Source organism: Crotalus tigris, unplaced genomic scaffold (genome assembly GCF_016545835.1).
Source record: "Crotalus tigris isolate CLP2741 ecotype Arizona unplaced genomic scaffold, ASM1654583v1 scf7180000019365.206954, whole genome shotgun sequence".
NCBI lineage: Eukaryota > Metazoa > Chordata > Lepidosauria > Squamata > Viperidae > Crotalus > Crotalus tigris.
The window spans coordinates 74,703-86,931 of NW_024097501.1; the positions used below are offsets into that span (position 1 = coordinate 74,703).

A 12,229-nucleotide genomic window follows, 5' to 3' on the forward strand; every position below is an offset into this window, starting at 1 on the left:
ACATGGCACTGTTGAGATATATGCAGGGCCTAATAGAACTGAAATCCAACTCACCAAATTAAGAAAAACTATACTCTATTTACAATGTGTTGTTGTTTTTAACCATTTAGTTCTTGGTGACTTTATAGGCATGTGCTCTCTATGCTACCCCTGTCAAGCACAGCTTCTTTCAGTTGTTTTATATTCAACTTTGCATCAGATTTGATGTTATCAAACTATTGATAATGTTACCTAATTTGGGTAATGAAACGTCTGCAAGAAAACGAGCAAGCTCAGACAGCACTAAGGACCCCTCAGTGTATCCTTTGCTTGCCCCTTCTTCTTGGTCCATTAACCATTCCTAACATCATTGCTTCCTCCAATGAATTTGAACGCATAAGATGGCCAAAGTAAATCAGACCTAGCCTTATGATTTTAGCTTCCAGTGATATGTCTGGTTTTATATCGTTTAACACTTCTCTGTTAATTACTCTAGTTTTCCATGATATACGCAGTAAGTTTCGCCAGCACCACAGTTCAGAGGCATCACTACTTCTTCGATCAGCCATTCTTAGCGTCCATACATAAGGAAGACTAGCCTGCTTTTTGTATTTATCAATATCTCCGTTTTTCCAGATCTTATTCATGTTAACCATTGTGGTGTGTCCTAAATATGTGTTACATTTTATTTCAGGAGTAGAACTGCCACTGTGAACAATTTTGGATCCAAGGGAGATAAATTCTTGAACTAACACAATTTCAGCAATACAAGGTTGAATACAACACTATATTGTAATGCAACAATATACTGTAACACAACAATGTGCTGTACATTATATTAAACTGATTCCAGTATCATTCATCTCCAAGAGTAAAGAACAATAGCATTATGTCTTACTGGTTTACATAAGGCTTAACCCACCTCAAAACTTCACTTAAACTGAGGTGCACTCAGTTTAACTGCACTCCAGTATGCTTTAACTGCACTCCAGTACCCACAGCAAAATGAATGACATTTGATAATGTGCTTTAGAGGCATTTTTTTTTGGTTTTGAAGTAATGGTGGCGGTTTGCCTCATACAGATTTTCCTCTTTGATTCCTACACTTAAACTTCCTCCAAAAATACTAAAAAGAAATTTGGTCACAACCGTTCTAATGAAATACAAAAATAACTGTAGGTAGGCAGGGAGCTGCTATTTGTACTTCCTAGTAGGGCTCTGCGGGAGAAAGTAGTGGGAGCAAGTTATGACCTTCCTGGTCAACCTTCCCATTGGCTTTCCCCTTGTGAGAAGTCAGCAGGAAAGATCACAAATGGTGATCTCGTGACTGTGGAATGCTGCAACTGTTGTAAGTATAAGCTGGTTGCTGACTGCCCATATTATAATCATATGATCCTGTGATGACCAGAACTTCGAGGACTGGGCATAAGTATTGTTTATTCAACACTGTTATAACTTTGAATGATTACTAAACAAGTGATCATAATCTAAGGACTATCTGTAGTCTGATTGTTAATTTCAAATACATGTTTGGTTTAACTTTATGATAGCCAATGCAAATAACATCACTTATATGCAAACGCCTCTCAAGCCACAAGAGCAATGACTTTTGTCTGGGGAACGCTAACCTGTTGAGAATCAAAGATAACACCAAGTCATGGAAGTAGAACTTCCATGTTCCACAACTGAGATTGCCTGAGGCTATAAATGATCACAATCCCTACATAGTTGGGGATCCTTAAGAGGCTTCCAATGTGAGCTGGCTTTAGAACACTCATATGAGGAAATAAGGGTAGAATTCTAAACCTTTTGAGAAATAAAAGATGGTGTTATGTTCACTGCCTGAACAAGAAAGGGGCTATGGGACTAATACTTATACAGTTAAAAGCAGAAAAATAATTATTACCTCCTTCCTTATCTATTTCCAGGAAAGGATTGTTTATTTCATATGCTAGTGAAATTCATCATAATTATCCTTCATAAAATAGAACTAAAGAACAGCAATAGGCACTGATGATCAGCTGATCTGACAAGATGGCCCACTGTCATATTATTGAACCAAAATTATAACTCTGTAATCATTGCAGCATTGATTCTTCAAAGAAAAAATTGCTGAATAGTCAAGCTCAAGATTAGAGGATGGGGTAAAGAAATGCAGAGATTTCTGACATTACTCAGCTGCACATTTTCTTGCCTTTTAATCCAGTTTTCTGCGCTGTAAATGTTTCTTCAATACTGACATTCTGATTTGATCCACCCAACATGATTTGCAATTGGATCAATGTTGAAAGCAGCATGTTGTTTAGGCTAGGAACTATGACTGAGTTAGTGGCTTACTGAGTTAAGAATAATATGGGAACTAGGCTTTTAGTTGAATGCAACATTCCCATCCTGGCGGTGATTAATGCTTCCTTACAGGAGGGGGTAGCACCCCAGCACTTTAACAAGACTGTGGTCCGCCCTCTTCTCAGGAAGCGATTGCTGGGTTCCACCCTTTTGGATAATTTCCAACCTAACTCCAATCTTTCCTTTTTGGGGAAGGTTGTTGAGAAGGTGATTGCAAGGCAGCTCGAGGTTTCTGGATGAGTAGACCCCTACCAGTCAGGATTCAGGATTGAATATGAGACAGAAACGGCATTGCTCATGGTTTTTGATGATCTCTGGTGGGATTGGGATGAGGGTAGTGCATTCATCCTTGCTCTACTTGACCTCTCAGTGGCTTTTGATACCATTGACCATGGTATTCTTCTGAAGCGGCCTCTGGAGATGGGAGTGGGAAATTTGTGCTATCCTTATACACTTCCTTACTCTGTGGCTGTTCTCAGATGAGAGATCCAGTTCTCGCCCACTGCTTTGAGGGGGTCCCGCAGGGCTCAGTACTCTCTCCATTCCTATTCAACATCTATATGAAGCCATTGGGTGAGATCATCCATCACCATGGACTGAGATATCATCAATATGCTGATGATAGTCAGCTGTATATCTCAGCCCCTGGTTAGTTAAGCGATGTTGTGACCTCCCTCTCGCAATGCCTGGAAGCTGTTAGGGGCTGGATGAGGAGCGATGGGTTGAAACTGAATCCTGGCAAGAGCGAGTGGCTCTGGGTTTCGGATTCTTTGGTCCATGGAGAATTGCTACCTTGGATGGTCTTGGATGGGGTGGCACTCCTCCAAACAGACTCAGTGCATCTGATTCCTGCTCAAAGAGCAGGTGGCAGTCGTGGCCAGAAGAGCCTTTGCGCAATTGTGGGTAGTGTACCAGTTATGCTCTTTCCTGGACCAACAATCCCTACTCATGTCCTAATTATCTCCCATCTTGACTATTGTAACGTGCTCTACAAGGGGCTGCCCTTGAAAAGTATCCAGAAGTTCCAGTTGGTGCAAAATGCAGCAGCCCCATGGTTTGTGTAGACCTTGGTGTACACATGGGTTACCATGTAAATATTAATTAGATGCACCTCCTCCAATTTGATTCTGTCCATATGTTCTGGGACTAAAACATGCATTTCATTATCCATAAACAGTACAGATAGTTCTAGACTTATGACCAGGTGCTTAATGACTATTTGAGGTTATGATGGATCCCCAAAAAGGGACTTATAACCTGGTTTCAAAGATATGGCATCTCCCCCCCCCCGCAGTCATGTGACTACCTATTTGGGTAACCACTCCGCATTTATGGCTGTTTGCAGTGCCTCGTCATCATGTGTACAATTTAGGGCACTGTTGCCAAAAACTGGCATTTACTTCTGGATTCTGGCAAAACTTGTCCCATAGTGAACAATGGGCTTGCCTAAATATTGCAATGTTTAATGATCACTGTAAAATGGGTCCAGTCACATGGTGACCCACTTTATGAATGTGACAACATACAACCGTAATTGAGGGGTTCAACTATGGACATAACTTGAGCATTCCCTGTAAATCATCTGGTGAGTATATGCTATATATCTTCTTGAATTACTACTAGTTTTTTTAAAAAATGGATCCCTTTGCAATATAGTGTAATAATAATATAATATAATATAATATAATATAATGTAATAATATAATATAATTGTAATATAAAACAAACTTATTTAATATATGTAAGTTTTAATGTGTTAGATTCTAACACAATTCAACAATTCTTTGCCCTCATACTTTTTAAGGGGAAATAGATATTTCTTATAGAGAAATCTCAATATCTCACAAACAACTACAGTTCTCAAGAATTAAAGTTAGGAGGGCTTTAAACTAAAATTGAGGGGGAAGGGTGATCAATCATTAGAATTTCTAGAACATAAAACCAATCATAAATCCCAAGAAAACAAATCAAACAAAGAGGTGGGAATGATGAGGAAAAAGAAAACAAATCAAACAACAATCAGGAGATCCAGGAAACATACCCATGGACAGACATAATACGGGAGGGTGGGCATGACATATTTGGCATTACAGAAACCTGGTGGGACGAAACCCATGACTGGAATGGACTGATGGATGGATACAAATTGTTCAAAAGAAACAGAACTATAAAAAGAGGAGGGGGAGTTACACTATATGTAAGAGAATACTACATATCTACAGAAATGCACACGATCAAAGATAAAAGCCCTCCAGAATCTATATGGGTCAATATAAAAGGGAAAAAAGTGACATTGCCATAGGGATATACTACAGGCTACCCAACCAATCAGAAGAAATAGATGGACTCTTTGCCAACCAATTAACAAATGTAAGTAGGAAGCATATCACAGTAGTAATGGGAGACTTCAACTACCAGATATCAGCTGGGAGACAAACAGATTCCTAACCAACCTAGCCGACAACTTTGTCATCCAAAAGGTAGCTATACTCGACCTAATTCTTACTAATAGAGAAGAAGTGATAGAGGGAGTTGAAGTTGCCGGAACCTTGGGGGAAAGTGACTATGTCATACTGGAATTCAATATAATGCAAACACAAGCAATAGAAAATAATTCAACCAATGTCTTAAACTTCAAAAGAGCTGATTTTAACAAACTCAGAGAGAACCTAGGAAAGATTCCATGGATGAAAATTCTAAAGGGAAAAACAACTCAAGAAGCATGGGAAACTTTGAAAAATGCTATCATAAAAGCCTAATCCAGCACAATACCAATGAAAAATAAAAACAAGAAAGTCAAGAAGAAACCAGCATGGCTGCACAAAGATCTCTCAGACAAACTGAAAGACAAAAAAGGACAAGCACAAAAAATGGAAAGAGGGTCACATAACTAAGGCTGTTTATCAGAAGACAGCCAGAACATGCAAAGGCCAAGTCAGGAAAGCAAAGGCTCAGAATGAACAAAGACTTGCAACTGAAATCAAGAATAATAAAAAAGTTTCTTTCAACATATTAATAATATGAAAAAAGTCAAGAAAACTGTAGGTCCACTAAAGAAAGAACATGGCAAGGAAATAACAAGCAATAGGGAGAAAGCAGAGTTGCTTAACTCATTCTTTGCATCAGTCTTCACACGAAAAGAAATTATAGTACAACATACCAAAAAAAATACTGCAAAAGATAAACTAGAAACAAAAATTAAAATAAGCAAGAAAATGGTAAGAGAACATCTATCCAACCTTGATGAATATAAATCACCAGAACACGACAGATTACATCCCAGAGTTCTGAAGGAGCTGGCAGATATTATCTCAGAACCATTGCACCATATCTTTCAAAAATCCTAAAGCATAGGGAAAGTACCTGAGGATTGGAAAAGGGCTGATGGTTCCCATCTTCAAGAAAAAAAAACAGACCCAGGAAACTACAGACCAATCAATCTAACATCAATACCTGGAAGATCCTGGAAAATATAATCAAAAAACACATCTGCGAACAACTAGAAGCAAACAAAGTCATAACTGGTAGCCAGCATGGGTTGTTAAAAACAGATCATGCCAAACCAATTTTATTTCATTCTCTGATAAAGTGATCAAATTAGTAGACCAGCAAAACGCTGTGGACATAGTATACTTAGATTTCAGTAAGACATTTGACAAAGTAGACCACAATCTACTGGTTGGTAAGCTAGAAAAAGGAATAGACAACATCACCACCAGATGGATTTATAGCTGGCAATGGTACTACATCCTCAATAGTACTACATCCACATGAAAAGAAGTAAGCAGTGGGGTACCACAAGGCTCCGTCTTAGGCCCAATACAGTCTTCAATATGTTCATCAATGACTTAGATGAGGGAATAGAAGGGGAACTCATCAAATTTGCAGATAACACTAAACTGGCAGGAATAGCCAACACCCCAGAAGACAAACTCAGTATTCAAAAAGATCTTGACAAACTGAAACAATGGGCCCTATCCAACAAAATGAGTTTTAATGTGGAGAAAAGCAAAGTTTTACATTTAGGCAGGAAAAATCAAAGATATAAGTACAGATTAGGTCAGACCAGTAACTGTGAGAGGGACCTTGGAGTCCTAGTGGACAATCACTTGACTATGAGCCAGCAATGTGCAGCAGCAGCCAAAAAGCTAATACAATCCTGGGTTGCATAAACAGAGGCATAGAATCAAGATCACAGGAAGTATTAGTACTACTTTATAAAACCCTAGTGAGACCACACTTGGAATACTGCAACCAATTTTGGTCACCATACTACAAAAAAGATGTTGAAACCTTGGAAAAAGTTCAGAGAAGAGCGACTAAGATGATCCGAGGCCTGGAGACTAAAACATGAAGAATGGCTGCAGGACTTGGGTTTGGCTAGTCTAAATAAAAGAAGAAATAGGGGTGACATAATAGCAATATTCCAGTATTGAGAGGCTGTCACAAAGAAGAGGGGGTCAAATTATTCTCCAAAGCACCAGAGGGCAAGACAAGAAACAATGGTTGGAAACTAATCAAAGAGAGAATCAACCTGGAATTAAGGACAAAGTTCCTAATAGTGAGGACAATTAACCAGTAGAACAGCTTGCCTTCAGAAATTGTGGGTCCTTTTAAAGAAGAGATTGGACAGTCACTTATCTGAGATGGTATAGGTTCTCCTGCTTGAGTGGGAGGCTGGACTAGAAGACTTCCAAGGCCCCTTCCAGCTCTATTCTATTCTAAAGAAATGTAGGTGGATAAGAAACAAATACATATAACTAGTCTAAGTATAATAGCATAAAAAGAGATCTAAATTCTAAAGTTGTTGATGCCTTTTTCTCAAATTTAAATAGCTGACAGAAGCTTAGGTGGATCAGAAGGTACTCACAAATCCAGCAAAATCAGAGCAATTTAATTTGGATTCTTTTCTTTCCAATATGTTTATGTGGAATTAACAAAAATTGAGCTCAGTTAAGTACAAGCTAATTTCCTTAAGTCTAAACATGCACAGATTGGGCTAGTTGTGATAATATAAACCAGCCTTCTCTAATATGATGCCTAGCAGATGTGTTCAGAAAACAGCTTCCAGCCGTTCTGGAGTTTGTAGCCTCAAATAAATCAAGAGGGCATCAGCTTGAGAAAGACTAGCATAAATAAATAACAAACTGTTTAGAATTTCTACTTAAAGCTCCTTTATTATTAAGTGCTGGGAAAGAAGGTTTTCCCGTATGTTTTAAAAAAAATATTTTAACTGCTATTATGTTTATTTTTATATCTCTAACAATCATATATCATATATCTCTAACAATTGCTTCTTCATATTATTTTACATATGGTCCTAGTTAAGCTATAATGTGGTTGATGGGTTTCTGTGTGTGAATCCGTCCATTAGGTGTGAATTGGGTTATGTTCAACAAAACTAAAAATCTTTGTTTAGGATTGTTATTCCTTCATACTTTTAGTTGCCAAATCTCAAGTAAACCAAACATATATTCATGGATAAATTAAGCTAAGTAGATTTGATTATTTCCAATCAAATAATGGAAAACCAACAGCAGCTTTCCGGACAAGAAATGACAAACTGAAGACAACATAGTTAAAAAGTAGAACAATAAGTACAGCAGAATGAAGGGCCGGCAAGTTAATTGGCTGTTTGTAATTCCTTTTCAGATAAGGGGAGGAATTGGATTGCCCAAAAGTGCTCCATACAGTTCCTATTCACAATAAGACTGCAAAACAACAGTCTGGTGGGTTTAGAGATCTGAGAAATGAGGGAATAACTTTTTTTTTTTTTGCTCAAACCACAGTCAGTACCTTAAGACAGGACACTGGGTTTTCATATTTCCTTTTCTAATTGCCTTTGGAAATTGTTTAACCGCTTTTCAGATATTAGGAACTTTTAAATCAACAGGTGTACAGTACCAGGTGAATCTCCTTCAATTGTTAGAGAAAGAAGTTTTGAATACATGTTTAAGGTTTTTTTAAAAAATATTTTGGAATAAATAATGAAAGGGTAATTAGATCTTTGATTTTTGAATGATACAAATGGATTAAGGATGCAGATAAATTTGAAATAAGATTTTGGAATTAATTATAAGAATTCTTCCTAAGGAAAAATGCTTTTGTTTTAATTCTCTTTAAAAAAGGAATGAGAATTTAGACACTAGAGAGAACCAGAATGTACTAAATATAAAATTAAAAGAGAAAAACACTTAAATTTGACTTATTAATACAGAATGGAGCAAAACATTTTAACATTGAACATACTGAAGGAAATATTTCAACAATGGATAATTTTAAGAATATCTAAACACTATAGACAGTGTTTAAAAGGTGTTATGGAAGAGGAAAAAATTTTATTGGACAGGCTGAGATTGATGTGCAAGTTGATTTAAAAAAAATAGGCTGCAAGAATGCTATGCAAAAAGATCCTTTGTATTGTTTTATTTTTTAATTCTGTATTAGTTTTATCCTTTTAGTTGTAATTTTTAATAAAATTACTATAAAAAATGAACAGCTTTGCAGTGACATACTGAGGCTACAAAAACCAAGAATATCTTGCAATTCCTTACAAGTTTGGGAATGTGTAGCATATAAATACAGAAAGTAAATAAATATACATTGGTATATTTGTGCAGGCACCTTGTCTAAATAAATAACATTTATAACAATTCTATTCTTTTCCTGCAAGAGCAACAGGATCAATGTTCATTCTGACATGATCAAGAAAAGGAAGGAAGTCAAGTTCAATACATTCTCACCTCCCTCATGTAATGGCAAGATGTAAATAAGACAAACTCTCCTCTAAGGTTCAACTTAATATGGCAACAACCATCAGTAATAATTGATTTTCCTTTTAATACAGAATACAAGAAAAGTAAATTAAAAAATTGTCCAGCTTTTAAGTAATCTCATTTGCTCAATTTTCTTGAAGGAGCATGTGAATACTTTTTAGTGGAGGTTCTAGTGCAATTTATTTCTCTGTGTGAAATAATTGAAAACTTTAACCTTGACCTTTTCATTTATTTTGAATGATGCCACGAGTTTGGACAAATCAAGTTAATATAGATATACTGACAATTTTTGTAGTATAATATATACTGCAGAGTTATAATGCAGAAAATGGAGATGGATTAAATAGCTCAATTTAGGCAGAGATGAACAAGCGAGAGGATTCACTAAGACATGAGCTTGCTAGCTGAAGTTATGTTAACTGTACAGTTAGGAAGGTCTGAAAGTTCACCCAAAAAAGGCAAGAATTTCTGAATCACCGATAGTCTATTAATCAACATCATCATAATGCATTTCTTAGTAGATAAAATTCACAGATAAGGTAATTCATGGCATCAACAGAGTCTAATAAGAAGATATATTTTCCTTAGTCATTGTTAGAATTACATATATCCCCCAAATTCCTTTCCTGAAGCCTCTGGAAATATTTCTGATCATAATTGCAAAAAATTGAAATTAAAGCTATATTGAAAACATTCTAAGCTAAACATCAGTTTGTGTAATTTCCCCTTCTTCACTCTTGAGGTTACCCTCCTATATTACCATAGTGTATGAACTTGAGGATTTTCAGAGATTCATCTTTCAGAACGGCCACCCTTGGTCCTTCACAAATGGAAAGTTTTATTCTAAGCGGTAAAGAGTACAAATATCACTTCTGATTTAGTATAATGAAATTATCATACAGAAAATTACATGAAATGAGGGGAGGCTGCAAAAGTTTAATAATAAACCATTCTATCAAAGAATGTCAATTCTAAAAAAGTTAACGCACAGAAATTGGACAAATTCACAGAGAATGGAAATAAGACCTCTGTATAATGTCCATGTTCAGAACTTCCTAACAGTGAGGACAGTTAACCAGTGGAACAGCTTGCCTCCAGAAATCGTGGGCATTCCATCACTGGAGGTTTTTAAGAAGAGGCTGGACAGTCACTTGTCTGAGATGGTATAGGTTCTCCTGCTTGAGTAGGGGGCTGGACTAGAAGACCTTCAAGGTCCCTTACCGATTCTATTCTATTCTATTCTATTCTATTCTATTCTATTAACAGGTAGTATATATTTGCATGCAGATGCAGTCTTGCAGGTGTCTGAAAGCATAATGAGCTATGTGCAATTATGATACCATCAAGTAGGATTCTTCTCATGCATATATTCACTTCTATATAATTTTAATCATTATCCAGACCACAGATACAGAGAACATGTTATTTTCATTATTTTCCAACGCAAATAAATTGTTGCTGAAGGTTGTTAGTAGTAATAGTACTTTCCTGGTAACAATATATAAATAAACTAAAAAATGGATTCTACCAAGTCAGAATTGTTTGAAGAGGAAGGGAATATCTAGATTACAACTAAGGGGAAACTACAAATCAGAAAGCCACTCAGAGCCGCCTGAACCATGAATTGGGCAGTAACTAAATTCAATAAATAAAACTTCAGTCCACTCTATTAGGCAGAAAACAAGCCCTTCTGCCCTATATCTTTTGTCCATATAAAGTAAATGTTTATGTCAAATTTAAATAGAAGAGTAAAGTGCAAATGGAAAGTGTAACCTTTCTTTCTGATGGCCTGGGAACCATTCAAAGTATTTGGATAATGAACAGTTTGGATAAACAAGAGTGTTTAGTGATTCCTTAGGAGCATGTTAAAACTGACTATTAGGAAGACATACATAATGATGGTGAATTAAGCTGGGTAACTGAAGTTCACAAAAAAGGGAAAAAAGGAAACCTATTCAGAGTTTTTAAATATTTTGGCTCATAAAATGCTCTAACCAATTGCAAAATTCCAAGTAGAGAGATACAAAATCAAGAAAGAATTTTTATGGGAGGAGTGTAGCTTGTAGGTGAGGTTGTACAAATAAAACACACGGTATGTAACTACTTAGTAGCAATATGGCTATTTCAATTGTCGAATCCAAGCTGGATTAAGTGTCAAAGATGGGGCATATTCCCATGACCTGAGGAAAGTCGAGGTTTCAATTCCTCTGAACATCTAAAGCCAGTATCACTCTTATAGAACACAGGATGCATGCCAAATAGAAACAAACACAAGGACACATGTGTTCATCAATCTGTTAAACATTGAAGTTGGAGACCTTAAAAAATCTTTTCTTTTTTTAAAGTTTTGTCTACTGCTTTCCAGATTAACAAATGCTGAAGGCTGTGTACGTAAAAAAGGAAACATGCCTATCATTAAAAAAAATACACACATCCATTTCATACTAAGCTCTATGAACGGATACACCAGATACCAAGAATCCACTCAACCTGGCACTAGTAATTTAGCTTGTATCCTTAAAGAATTCCATTACCTAAATTTCATCTTTTGTTGGGGAGAGCTAATGTAAAATGGGGATAATTAGTTTTTACACAAGGGAGACTGACCGGATCTCTGCAGAAGTAAGCCTACCGTATCAGTTCCTGAGGCGTCCACTGACACAGAGCAGCATAGGCAATAGATGCTTTCAAAGGCTTCTTATGTGGATGGCAATGTATACATAACTATTATTTAATGATATATTAATTAGTGCATGTAGCTTTTCAAATTTTTTGTGCCTCACAAAATCATAGATTTGGAAAGGACCATTTAGCCAACTGAGCCCGCCCTTTTGGACTACAAGATTCCCTAAAGGAATCGTTACAGGATTAAAGCACCCCATGCCTAATCTTTGTTTGAGAAATCTAGCAAAAGGAGCTAATTGTCTGTCTCAGTAATTGCACGGAAAACTCTCACTGTTAGAGTTTCCTTATACTTGTATATCTCTGAAATTTGCACTTTATTGCCCACTGTACTCTGCCAGTTTATGTTGGAATTTCTGACTTCCACCTTTGAGCAATGGGAATACTTGCAGAGACAGCATACTTTCCATGGCTGCTAAATTCTACAACAGCAAGGAATTATCAGT

At 36.6% G+C, this 12,229-nt stretch overlaps 1 protein-coding gene across 6 annotated transcripts in view; it reads right to left on the reverse strand.

Moving 5' to 3' along the window:
• MGLL (monoglyceride lipase) overlaps positions 1–12,229 on the reverse strand; it is a 100,449-nt gene that overhangs the window by 22,278 nt on the left and 65,942 nt on the right. The window lies entirely within an intron of this gene.